General features: G+C 39.7%; 1 long non-coding RNA gene across 1 annotated transcript; it reads right to left on the bottom strand.

The window, feature by feature from the left end:
• Positions 1-369: 369 nt before the first annotated feature.
• LOC134554899 (uncharacterized) lies at positions 370-8,658 on the bottom strand. The gene is made up of 3 exons (XR_010081339.1): positions 7,612-8,658; positions 5,491-5,553; positions 370-2,974 (listed from the first exon to the last, which is right to left on the bottom strand). It is a non-coding gene; the product is annotated as an uncharacterized LOC134554899 (long non-coding RNA).
• Positions 8,659-13,077: the final 4,419 nt, after the last annotated feature.

Raw genomic sequence — 13,077 nt, 5'->3', positions numbered from 1 at the left:
TGAATTCCTTGAGGGTACCTGGGCCATTTTGTCAATTGTGAGCCAGTCTAGAGAGCTGAAAAGACAATATCAAAAACCCCCAGTACACCTTTTGGGATAATATTTGGAATAAAGAAGAGATACTTTTATTTCTCCTATGGCCCAGTTAGAAAAAAAAGAGAGCCCAAAACTTACCTCTACACCAACACTACCTGTGAGCAGGGATCATTTCTGCTGTGCTCCTGACAATTCACAGTCATAGTGCCAAATAAAACAGACTGATTTGGTGTTAGCTGGTGATATTAAGCTGTAAACAAAGTGAGGAGCCACCTGGCTCACTTAATTGACAGGGTCAGACCAGGATTCAACAACTGTTCTGTCAGGCATAGAGACAGTTCAGAAACATCTTTATTGCAACTTAAGAGCTATGCAATTTTCTTGCTTGACAGCCGAATGCACACAAATCCACAAGATACAAAAAATTCATTTGTCAGCTTGGACAAGATAAATTTACTCCTTTATATAAGCATACAGTTTGTATATTTTGAAAAGCCACTGAACAAATATGTTTCTCTTCCAGTAATGCCAGACAAATACATGCGGAAGGAAAGGAAAACAAAAGGAAGAACAAATGGTGTAAGTGAAACCATGATCAGATGGTAACTCTGTTCTAGCACATGGGGAAATGGCCTGGTACATAAGAGTCAAACTCTGCTGAGGAACTGCTTTCAAGAGGACACACAACATTCTGGTACCTCTATATGAAGCAACAAAGCATTTGGGCAGCAGTCACAATCCACACTGGAATTATTTGGAAGTTTTTGCTATAGTCTGCTCAGCCAAGGCTAGGACTTTAGACAAGTAGCATCTTTAACTGGAATAGCCCCCAGCCAGAGATTGAGGCCAGTCTGGGAAATTTTAGTGAGTGAAAATACTTCAGTGCATTAAATTATGTCCTGGGATCTCACCAAAGATCCAGAGTATTTCTGCAATAATTGTGTTAATAGTCTCTGGAGCTTATGCTTTTGTTATCAGAGGGAACATTTTGCCTGAAGGAGGGTTGGAGAGTTTGGAGCATGCTGTTTGGAGGGTGTAAGGCAAACTGGAAAATCACAGAGCTTTTTTCAGACATAAAAGAAAAGGGCTTAAACTCACATTAGAGAACAGAACCTTCAAGCCTGTTAGTGATGCTTTATGCAGAGCTGTAAACACATGGCCATATTTTACAGAGAAAAACCCTGCTGTAAACAATACCAAAAATGCTTTTTACATTTACTTCATAATTTATATTCTTTATTTACTTTGTCATTTATAGTCTACAGACTCTTTCTGTGAGCTCTACAAAACAATACAAATAAAATATGTTGGCCCCCTGACCAGCAATTGAACAATTAAACCGTTCCTACACCAACCTCCTGATTCACAGGTCTTGCAAGGAGGACTGGCAGTTCCTTTATCTTTGATATAAAAAATGCTATGCATGGTCAGGTCTTCAAAAATAGGATGGTGAGTGTCAGATCTACCTAATCTCAAAACCAATATGAAAACAAAGTAATAGCATGCACACAGAAGACCCAGAAATAGGTTCAATTGTTCAGTAGAATAGAAACATTTCCAGTAAGAGCAGGACTCTGAGTAAGTGTCTATAAACTTGACCTTCTGGAATTGCATTTGCCTGTGTGTGTTACAACAGACCTCTGACTGCTCCCATTCAACTCCCCCAAATTGCGAAGGGCACTGAAACCACTTCTATCATACTGACAATTATGTTAAGAGAAAGAGTAGTACTATGAGTACTGACAGAAAAATTACTATTTGCAATCTACAATTTGCCCAGCAGCAGAAAAAGTTTCTACTCCTCCTCATATTCAGTAGAAGGAAAACTGAATTCATGAACAACAAAGTAATTCAGTTTTAAGGACTCTCCCCCAGGCAGAGAAATAGCAGCAATGCAGAGGACAGTTAGGAAAGGACAGAAGATACATGACTAAAGTATCAGTGGATGCTTCAGTTTCTCTGTTATTCAGCCCTTTGGTATTATTCTCAGCATTTATTTCATGCTCCAGTAAGCTTTGTTTATTGAGATGATCACACAACTCTATTGTCTTGAAAGAACAGCTGCCTTCTGGCTTTAGAGGAACAGATGAAATCTGATTAGGTTTAATATCTTTTCAGTACGCTCTTTAATAACCACCTGATGACACTCTTTAGGAAGTTAAAAACCAGGCCACTTGGATTTTAAAGTCAGATTTAGCCCCCTTGAAAGACATATTAAAAAGCTTACTTGAATCTGGCCCATCACCACTATTTTAACAACCTGCTTATCTAGTTTCTCAGCCTTTTCTAAAAGATGAGATTTTTGTCATTTGTAGAAATCTAATTCCAAGTGGATTGCAAACACTGAGCACAAGGGCTGCAGGAAAAAATCACCAATGATTAATGATCATACAAAACCCTCCTTTTTCAATATAAAATAAATGATTCAAAGAAAAGGTTAATATGCATGTATACTGATAACTAGAAACAAAAGCATCAGCCCTTCACCACCTTTTAGGCAATTCAGAAATGCAAAGCAGTGCCATTCAGCTACCTTTCAACCAGCTTTCCTCATTCTCTTACTTGAGGAGCTAAATCTCTGCTTGGTGCAGAGGAATATTCAACTGACACAAAGTCTGGTGGCAGCCAGAAAGCTCTGCCTGACGCTTTCTGTCAGGCTAATACTAGAAAAGGTACCTGAGCGAAGGAATGAATAAACAGTACTGAAGAATTTCTCCAAATAAAAAGCAATGTACAAAAAGCATGTCCTATCTACAAAAGGAGGGTACTCAAGATAGTGAAGCACTGTCAGTTGTGCATGTAGGCGGATGCTTTTCACCCTCCTCTCAGTCTGCTCATTTTAGCAGTGGAAGTGGTCCAGGAATCACTGGATGGAATTTCTGAGGACAAGGCTTGCAGTATTTCCTTTTTTCCAGTGAAGTCATTCTTAAACTTATACCTGTAAAACAGAGATGAGAAAGAGAGAAAACGGAGAGATTTGTTTAATTGGGAGTGTGGAGAATGGAACAAAACTTCAACATCTGATGTTCAGCCATGTTTGTATGGGCAGACTTAGATTAGCAGTGATCTGAAAATAAACAGGGATGTGATGGAAATTTTTTTTCTTTTCATTAGGTTGCTGAAGGTCACTGACTCCCAGCAGCCTTTTTTCCCTTTAGTCAGAGTACTCAGTCACTGAAAGTTTGCTGCTACTGGAAGTTTGCACAGTCAGGTGAAGTTCTTCATAGAGACAGGATGGTGCTCCTGTCTCTCCAGAGCTTGAATTCTGCAATTAACACATTAAGCATTAACTTCCATTTACTGTCATTACATTCTCCCTATTTCCTGGTCAGAAGCCATAGACTGATACTGGCTTGAGGCATTTACTTTCTGGGACAGGAAATGTTTCTGATGGAATGACAACATTCTAGGAAATCAGTGGTTTTGCTTCAAAAGAAGTAGCCAGTGTGGTTATATATGGTTCTACACAACTCTCTCCTCAAGCCACACTGAGCTGGTCTCCAAGTGGCTTTGCAGCTTGCTCACAGCACATGCCCAGCACAAAGAACAGTGCACAGCAGTGCTGAAAAAGAACCCCTGTGCTTTGCCTGCAGACTATAAAGCAAGTAATATTCCCCTAAAAAAGACAGCACAAGTCAGCCACAAATCTCACATTAACAATACAAAACAAACCAAACACTGGACAATTCCAGTCAAGAACTGCACATTAAACAGAAGAATTCAGCTTTGGGCAGTTGTGCATTAGGCCCAAGCCTTTACAAGCCGATCTGAGGAAGTCATTAGCAGCAGAAAGATGCACCCTATATGGAAGCAAATAAAAAGCAATCCCTGACCTAAAAAAGCTTTGGCTGCAGGTAAGGACAGGAGATAATTATGGTAAGCATATTGGAATGCTCAAAGAACCAGGGCAGAGTGTAATGGGACAAGCAAAGATCATAAAGTATTACTGTATTTGCAGCAGAGGAGAGCATTTCAGATTCCCTCTGTAGGAGACCTTTGTGGTGAATTTACAGGTTTTAATAGAGAGCTTCCTTTGTATTCCTTTTCCCCCCTCAGCACAGTACATTCCATTGCTCTGTGAGACCAGCATCACTGGACTTCACTGCCAGGAAACAGCAGTCTGCTTTCAAAGGAACATTCTCTTTGCAAGCACTTTCATCAGAGAGTTTTCATGCCTGTTGCATGTAAAAAAGTCTGAAACACTCCCTATTTTGGCAGGTAGCAGAAAGTACTCAGACTGAATAGTAACAGCTGTGCTGATCACATGAAGCCTCAGTAACGTGGGAAGGGTACAGGACCAGGCAGGCAGCAGCACGTGCAAGCCAGCTCCGGAGTGCCAGAAGCCACCTCTGTGCCTCTGGCATTGCACTCCCCAGGCCGTGTGGGCCAGCTGGGAACCTGCTATTGCTCAAGTCCTCTGTTGCTACTACACCTGCTGATTAAATGAGGAGCCCCAGACAGCTATAAACCCTGACCCATAATAATTCTGCAAAATGTTCACTGCTCCTGGTACCAATGGGACTCTGCCCATAAAACAGAGCCCATGATTCAGTTCTGGGAGACTGGACAGGATGGAAAGGCTCCAGTTAAAGGAAAACTTTAGAGTATACATTGTAGAGTAACACAAAGATTTCCACCTAAGTTATCTAAATATAAAAAAGTAACAAAGCATTTAAGATATTTTATCAGCTAGAATGAATTTGCTTGGAACTTCAAATGAGTAATGTTATGATTAAAAGATTAGAAATAGGAAACTATTTTAGACTAAATTCAAATTTGCTATCTTTAGAGTTTAACAAAAGTTATCAGCTAGACATTTTACTAAATTTAGAAACATTAAGATTTAAAATGCTAAGATTCTAAAGAGCATACTAATCCTTTTATCCTAGACTTTTTCATGGTTTAGCTTTTTTTCCACTGGGGTCTCACTGAAACCAGGGGTATTATGTACTTTTACTTGCACAGTCTTTAGAAGCACACATTTAGGACAAATTCAGTCTCAGTTAATTCTTGTTCCTGGTAGAGCTGAGGGTTCAACAACTGGATTTTTGGGAATTTACAGAATCACACTTCGGTTGATCTCTCAAAGCATGAAGATGAATGCAGCCATAGATGAATGGTGATGGAATACAGCAGGGCAAAGCCAGGATAATATTTCACTTTTGCAACTGTTCTTATCAATGAGGAACATTGATACTCCTTTAATCAGACTTGATCATATTTCTCTTGACTGTTTTATACTATGGGCATTAATTAGATTCTAATCTCTTCTAATCTTAATTCTTCCTGATCCAAATACTCAGTAAGTTTCCTAAGAAAAAGAGAACAGTGCTACAATGAAGCTACTATTTACCTGCATGGAAAATTCTGTGAAGTTTGCAGATGGAAAATACCCAGAGTGATTTCTCTCTAATGATTACCTAATTCATCTAATGAAACTGTAAACCTTTTTACCTTTATCAGTTTTTTTCTTGAGTTTGGGTATTTTTGAGCAGCAGAGTCTTCTAACCTTCTCACCTAAGGGTGAAAAATAATACATTATCAGTGGAGACAGGTAATGCAAATAACTGTACATATACAGTAAATGTGTCAGAGTCCACAGACATTTTGCTTACTGTATTTACCACTGACATCTTTGTATGGAGAGGTCTGTAAAACAAAGGATTATCATGACTGATTTTTAGATCTCTGCACAGCTTTGTCCCTAGTGTGGAACAGGAATTTATTTGCTCATTTCCATCATTACTCATAGATACACGGTGTGAACGTTTCTTTATCCTTCGAAATGTCACACTGGCAGGTGATACAATTATAGTTACACCACTTCAAGAAAATATAAAAAATTACCAACAGGAAAAAAGAACATCTCTGTGTCCAGATGCACAGCAGGGTAGAATAAATTGCTTTGGATGGGCAAAGCCACTGAAATATTCCCTCTCCACTACAGCTAAATAAGCAAGCTGCTGACTGCAGTTGACATAGTATGTGCTGGCCACGATAAACGCAAAAAAAAGGTTTACTCTGGAGCTGAGGTGGAGCAGAAAGGACAGAGACAGATGATTCCTCATCAACAAAATCCAACACATGTCAATGTTTCTGGAAATCACTGAGGCACAGTTTATAGCCAAGGCTGCTGATGGAGGCTGAGCTATCTTATCACCACAATTTAGCTCTGATGTAACAGTTTACCATGCAAAGTACATTTATCTTGCACACCCAGACACTTTCACACTGGCACTTCCATATAAGGAACAGTGTCCTTTGCATGTTTCCTCCCCACCTTCTGACTCACTGAAGTACCATGCACATAAACCAAAAGGGAACACTGTTACAGGCACTTGCAGGTATTAATTTGTGTTTTATTGATATGGCCGTTTCCTGTCCTTCCTGGAGAGGCTTCCTTTGTGCTCCTCAAGACACATCTAGAAATTCTCCAACTCCCTTTGCACTCTTCCTTAAGTTTTCCTCAAGAGTCATGGAAAAACCAGAATAAAAAGAAGTAGAAAGAGTAAAGAAAGAAGAAGGTTATCAGACACGAGTGCTTTGGCTCTATCATTCAGCACAGACTCCAGTAAATGAGAAAACTTGGCAGCTGACTTAACCAATTAGAAAAACAGCTTCCACGTGTTTCTCCATGCTCATATTTACACATAAAGCAATTCTTAGAAGGTTTGTAGAAAATACCAAGCATAGCAAGTCTGCTGCTCCTGACCTTTGGACACTTAGCTTATTTGTTTTTCCTTATCTCACATATATCCTCAATATCTTGTATAAAATACACATCGAGAAAAATCATGGCGAGTCAGAGATTTACAACATCAAACCTCTAATCTGCACAGGTAACTCTAAACTACACCTCTCAATTTAAAAGCTCTACTGAACTGTCCTTCTACAAATGCACAATGACATCTGCAGAGATGTGGCTATAGACAGATGGAAAATCTTCCGTTTTCAAGATTTTAACTACTCCGTGAATTTAGAATACTGCAAAATGGTAACTAAGTGCCTCAAGGTACTACAACTGAAGTGTGGAATATCAGTGGTAAAAAACCCCCAACCAACAAAAAAACAAAGGAAAAAAAAAGTTTAGACTGATTTACGGTCAGAAGAGTTTCTCCTGTTTCATTGTTCTATAAAGAACTTCTCATATACCCTGTTGACCTGACTGATTCATGTTCCCTTATTTCATAAGGGTAGAAACATTTTCCATTAACATAACTATTTTCTCACTACTGAGAAAATTATACTATTTTTACATTGGTGGATGGTTGGTTATCTACAGGGAAAATATAACAGTAAGTATTTTCAGAAGAGCAGGTTGCAGAACACAGATTAAGGTAAAATTAATCATGCTGTACTATGGGCAACAAGCAATAGCAGAGGAAACACTACTGTACAAACCAAAGCACTGATATGCTACCACATTCTGCAGTCTAAGTCCTTTTCTCAGTCCAATCCTCCTTTTCATTGTCAAGCTCAGTTTATTTCCTTTAGCAGAGTAAATATGAATTTTATATCAAAAAAGGAAAGAACAGAAAAAGAGAAAGCTCTTTTAGAAGACTATGTATACTATACCTTCTGCAGCAAAGACATTGAGGCACAGAAGACAAACAAACAAAAAGCCACAAAGTGCCAGGAGCTTCATCCTTCCAACTAGTCACGAGATGTTTCTGAGGAGGCTGAAGGAGTGTCTTGGTCTCCTCCAGCACAATCTCAGCTGTTTATAGATAGAGCCAAAGGAATGTTACGTTCAGAATGGGTGGAGATTTGGCCTTTGTATTACACCTGAACAGATGAAAAGAAACAGCACTTCCTGTTTCAAGAAGCAATTTACTCAGAATCAGGCAGCATAGAGAGTTCCCTACCAGTTGCACAGAATCTTGGAGCACTGAAGCACACAGGGATGCTCTGAGGCAGAGTCCTTGTCCCGTGCTTCACAGCAGCCTTTCCAGGGGACCTGCTGTGCTCCTCTGCATGCTTGGAAAGGCAGAGCACAGCAGAGCTGAATCTGTATGGACAGTGATCGGGGCTTGAAAAGGCAAACCAAACCCAGGGTGTTTTAATCAAAGTAATTGCCAGTGTGTTGTTACCATAATTAACAAGACAGCTGGTTAAGCAGCTGATTTCTGAGCTTACTATTAACTTCTCAGTTTCTATTATTTCTGAATAATTAACTTATGGAGATTCCAGCTAACAGTTCAGATTAAGAAGTCATCAAATTCAACATAGTATGAAGGTTCACAGAGTGTATTTAAAAAACAAAAAAAAAACGAGGAAAGAAAAGTCCTTCAAGCAGGGATCAACTATAGACTTGTGTGTCTTAAAAAAGGCAAAAAGTCCAGGTTTGGCAGCATCCAATTCTCCCAGCTTAATCTGGTAAGATTTGGGTCTCTAACAACATAATATGTTATAAACTGTGCAGCCTTAAAAGGTGGGAGCAGTATCTGCAAGCCACCCAGACTTGGAATGAACAGCAGGATAGAAGGCTTCACTCTGGTGCACATATATTGCCCCTAGCCCCAGTTTCAAAGGTTCTCTGTTTCAGATTTGGGATTTGGCTTATTTCTTGCACTGCATCAGCAGCCTTCCAAGTTGGGTCCCCCTTTATCTACCAAATTTAGCCCCAAAAGCTTATTCCTATGTAGTAATATCTGTATATGGTAGAGATTGCTAATGCCTGACAGCCTTTTTGGTGTGCCAAGGCCAGCATTACCAAGGTTCAAGAATCGGATCTCTAACCAAACTTGCTACAAGATAGTATTATCTTCAAAGTGTGTTATGAAAGCCCTGCCTCGCACTGGCACACCTTGTTCAGCCTGCAGTAAGGCTGTTAGTTCGTCCCTGCTGAGCACGTCAGGAGGGACTTTTACACCTCAGTCGACGCAGAGAAAGATAAATGACAACAGAGCAAAAGTGTTATTGTTATGATCTCAGGCTTCTTTTGAATATTGAAATATATGGGTGTGAGTCTCCTCATTTTGTACCTTTAAAGTCAACACTTTTGCTGGTTAAGACTTAATCAACATAAATCCCAACATAAACTGAGGATGTAAAATGGAGCTGGTCAAACCTACTCGCAAAGGTTTGCAGAAGATCTGAAATGTCAATAAGGCACATAAAAATGTTGGCAGGAGAGTAATTTTTCTGCAACATTCAATCAGTCTGCGAGTAGTGGTAGCACTGAACCGAAGATTTCACTTGGTGACTACAGTATTTTATCTCCATTGCCCTTTCTGAGAAAGTTCAAGGCAAGCTAATGTGCTGCGGGAAGTGAGTGAACATCTGTGTGGGGCTTAGTTGCCAGCTGGGGTTAAAACACAGCTATACCCAAATAAGTTTTCATGTCCTTTTAGCCTTAACTAGAAGCATCACCTTCTCTCTGTGTGCATGATAAGAAATAAAAAATGAATATAGGAAAGTAATCAGATAAGATGGGAGATAACTTGGAAAACAGAACCTCATCACATGATGGCTACTGACATTTCCAACTCTGCTCATTTAAACAACAAGTGCTGCCAATACTTACCTCAACCCCCCCAATCTTTCTTCCAAAGTGTTTATAACATAATATTGGCAACAGAAATATTTACAAAGACTTGTTTTTCTAAATATACATCACTGTAACTTTACCAATCACCCCAAGCAAGAAAACAGCATGTGCTACCGGAATGCCCCACTTGTTTTCTGTGTGGAAGAGGCAGGCTGCTACTTGGTCTCCTCTATTTCAACAATCCAGGCATTCCAGCTACTATGATGGGAAATGAGGCAAACCTGTACAGTCATCACTGCACACCCAAAACCCCCAGAGATGGGTTTGATAGGAACAAGAACAGGTGCCCATTTTTTCAGGGACAGCATCTGTTTGGGGAGTTTGTGCTTACTGTCAGGCTGCTTTTGGAATGCAAACAAAAAACCCGAAAACTTTCTAAAACTAAAATACAGCATGGATTTATCAATATAACTTATTGAGGTGAGGGTACTGTAAGCAATTTATTTGTTTATTTTCACCAATTGAGAGGTCTAGTTGCAAACCTTTAGAGATTCATTTGAGTAGGTATTGGTGTCTATGCACTGTATCTTGCTTAGCACTTCAGAAGAAACAGAGCTGAGGAAGATTTCTTTTCCCTTCTAAATGGAATACTTTAGGAAGAAAGTTTGGTGCTTTATATCTCAAATTTCAGGCTGTAAAAGCTGATCATTGCTGTGGTTAAATCCTGTAATTCTTAATGCCCTGTTTCATATGCTTCTATAAATGCTAATGTTACAGGAAATGTTAAGCAAATTGAAAATGGAAGACTCGAAGCAATGATCTAGCATAATCTTTAGACTTGTCCTGAGATAAAAGTCCTTACCAAATAAGGTTGCAGAATATACTAAATAATAAGACAGAATTGTGCCAAAGGAGTGGCTGGAGACAGGAGATGGAATAAAAATGCGGATTACTAAATAGCCTACTAACCTTTGTCCTTAGAGTCTGTCAGATGGAAGTCTGAGGCATCTGTACGAGTCTTCTTTAAGACATTAATTTTATGCAATGACCAGCAGCTGCTGTTTGTCCTTCTAGTTGAAAAAAGGCTGGGAAGGAAACTGAGTGCAGAGGTATTTCTGAATAATCCAGGGAAATAAGGGCTGCATCCTGAGATTTGCATTATGTTTGCATTAATACCTGGTGTCCAAAAGCCACATAGGATGTCTCCCAAATCTTAAAGAAAGTACTTTGATTTCTTAACATTAAGACATGATCCAGAGTCTTCTTTTGTGCTTGCCAAAAAGAAATTAGATAAACTCTTAAATTTGCAATCTTCATATAGTTATTACTTCTGGAGGTGGTATGCTAATATAAGATTCATTAGTATTTCTAAAGGTCATGCCATTCTAAGAAGAATCTGCATTTTGTATATAAAAATTTTGTCTAACCAGGTTGAAGCAGCTGTTTGTGACATAAGGAGAATAACATAGCTGGAGCAAATGGTCTTGTTAAATTTAGAGCTAAATGAAACAAACTTTTGAGCTGTGAGAAGGCAGGAAACATTAAGAACTTTCAGGATACAAAGTTAATTTAATTCAAGTTATGGTGAACAAATGCAGTTATCCAGGATCATGTGCTGGCCTGTTTCTGAAGGAGGGAACATGGTACAGAAACTGAAGGCTGTAGTAGCAGTCACTATATGAGAAGCAAAATGACATCTGGGATATAGTAACTAACAAAGATCAGAATGAAGAATGACTGAGGTTGTAATTTCTCCTAGCAGTTTATGGTGAGCTGATAGACACTTTGAAGACTGTCCTGGAACAGGGTTTAAAGCATCTTTGACACAGCTATTTTAATGAGTGTCCTGCCACTCAGGTTGTGCCTGCAAGCAAAGCCTCTGCAGAGCTGCCAGCTGGTGTGTCTGTGAATCTCATGTGTGCTGTTCAGGGGGTCTAAGCTTTGTGTGTTCACCCCATTCTCTTCAAAGCTCACTGTCCTGGATGGCTCTATCAAAGCGGACCTTACAGCTCTTCTTATTTTGCTTGGTTTTAACTTTCCTCCTGCTGGCAATGTGGTAAAGGTGGAACAACAGATGCTTCCCCTTTCCCCCTGTTTACTTAATGAGTGCTCTCTCTGGTTTTTCAGAGTCTTAGATGTGATGACGTTTATCTGGTTGCTGTAGGCTCCTAAATGCATAATGAAATGAGGCAAGGGTTCAGGCCAGAGACATTTACATTGGGTGCAGTATTCAATGTGTATGTGTGATGGAAACACTTGTTGTGGTAGCCCAGTCTTCTAGTTCAGGCAAGATGTGATTTAAGAGACAGTTTTTGACAGTTAATCTGCCAGAGCTGGCACTTCCACGATGGGGGGATGAGAGGAGCTGTGTAACCTCATTATGGAGTGTAACCTCATTATGGAGGCAGATCTGTTCCTACTGCATGTTACTGCCCCCACGTAGGGAAAAACAGGCACCCAAGCAGGGAAGGTTCTCTCTCTTGCCACTTACCATGGCGTTAAAGGATTCGTTCTTGCTTCACTCAGCACTTCCTTTGCTTTGTTTTTCAGAAAACAAAACAAAAATTGCTGATACAAGAATAGGAAGTCTATCTGTGCTTCTGTCCAAAGTAACTAGTCTGGCTGCCCAATGCTTAGTTACAGAAAACTTGGTAAGAGGATGTGAAGAGGTACAACGACAGAATGTCTTGGCTCACTCTTTTTCCCAAACAGATAAGGTGTTTACTTCAGCTGGCAAGCCTCCAAAACAAAAAGGGCTGTGCAGATGTCAGCCCCTAGGCTTTTGGAAAGATTTTGAGATTGTTCTGCATATTTATCTCTTTCTTAAAAACGTGAATTAGCCCCGTCTCTGCTCTCTGACAGGAGGTTGTTGCAGAGATGAGTGTTTTGTCCTGATGCTGTTACTTGGCCACTGGTTGTTCTGTACATTGTAGATATGCAGATCATTTCATGGAAGCAAAATAAGCTGGTAATGAGTCCAGAACTTGAACTAAGGAATTTAGAGGCTAAAGATCTTTGCATTTCTATAATGGTATGTTTCCACTTTTCTTCCTGCCACCTCCTACAGAAAGACATTTGAGGAGAATGTTCCATTGTTGATTTACTTGCTAAAATCCCATACCCATTTCAATGCCTTGAACAGTCTGTCCACCAAAGCATTTATGGTCAGCTATACTTAATGTGACTAGGAAGGAATAGAAGAGACTTCAGCAGCAATGGCTTTTCTTTTACATGAAATTTTCATGGGACAGAACTCTGCAGAATGTTTTAAGAGCCTGAGTTTTGTATGAATCCATCTGTGTATGAGATATAACTGACAGAAGAGTGAGATTTTTGCATTTCATCTCACCTGGCAGTTCTTCTCATCCCCTTTGTTATAAATGCCAATGCAGTAGTCCAATAAAAATTATAATTTTTCATTTATTAAAAAGGATCGAATTACAGAATTTCGGCAAAACCAGCAGCAGCAGAGATACTTTGACGATTGACCCGGGGAATTGTCAAGGGTAAACTGGGATGCAGTATCTGGCACATTGCCATCCCCCCTGTGT

The sequence above is a fragment of the Prinia subflava genome, chromosome 9 (assembly GCF_021018805.1).
Source record: "Prinia subflava isolate CZ2003 ecotype Zambia chromosome 9, Cam_Psub_1.2, whole genome shotgun sequence".
Classification (NCBI taxonomy): domain Eukaryota; kingdom Metazoa; phylum Chordata; class Aves; order Passeriformes; family Cisticolidae; genus Prinia; species Prinia subflava.
The sequence above is the reverse complement of the archived record's forward strand: the minus strand, read 5'-3'. Positions and strand labels throughout refer to the sequence as shown.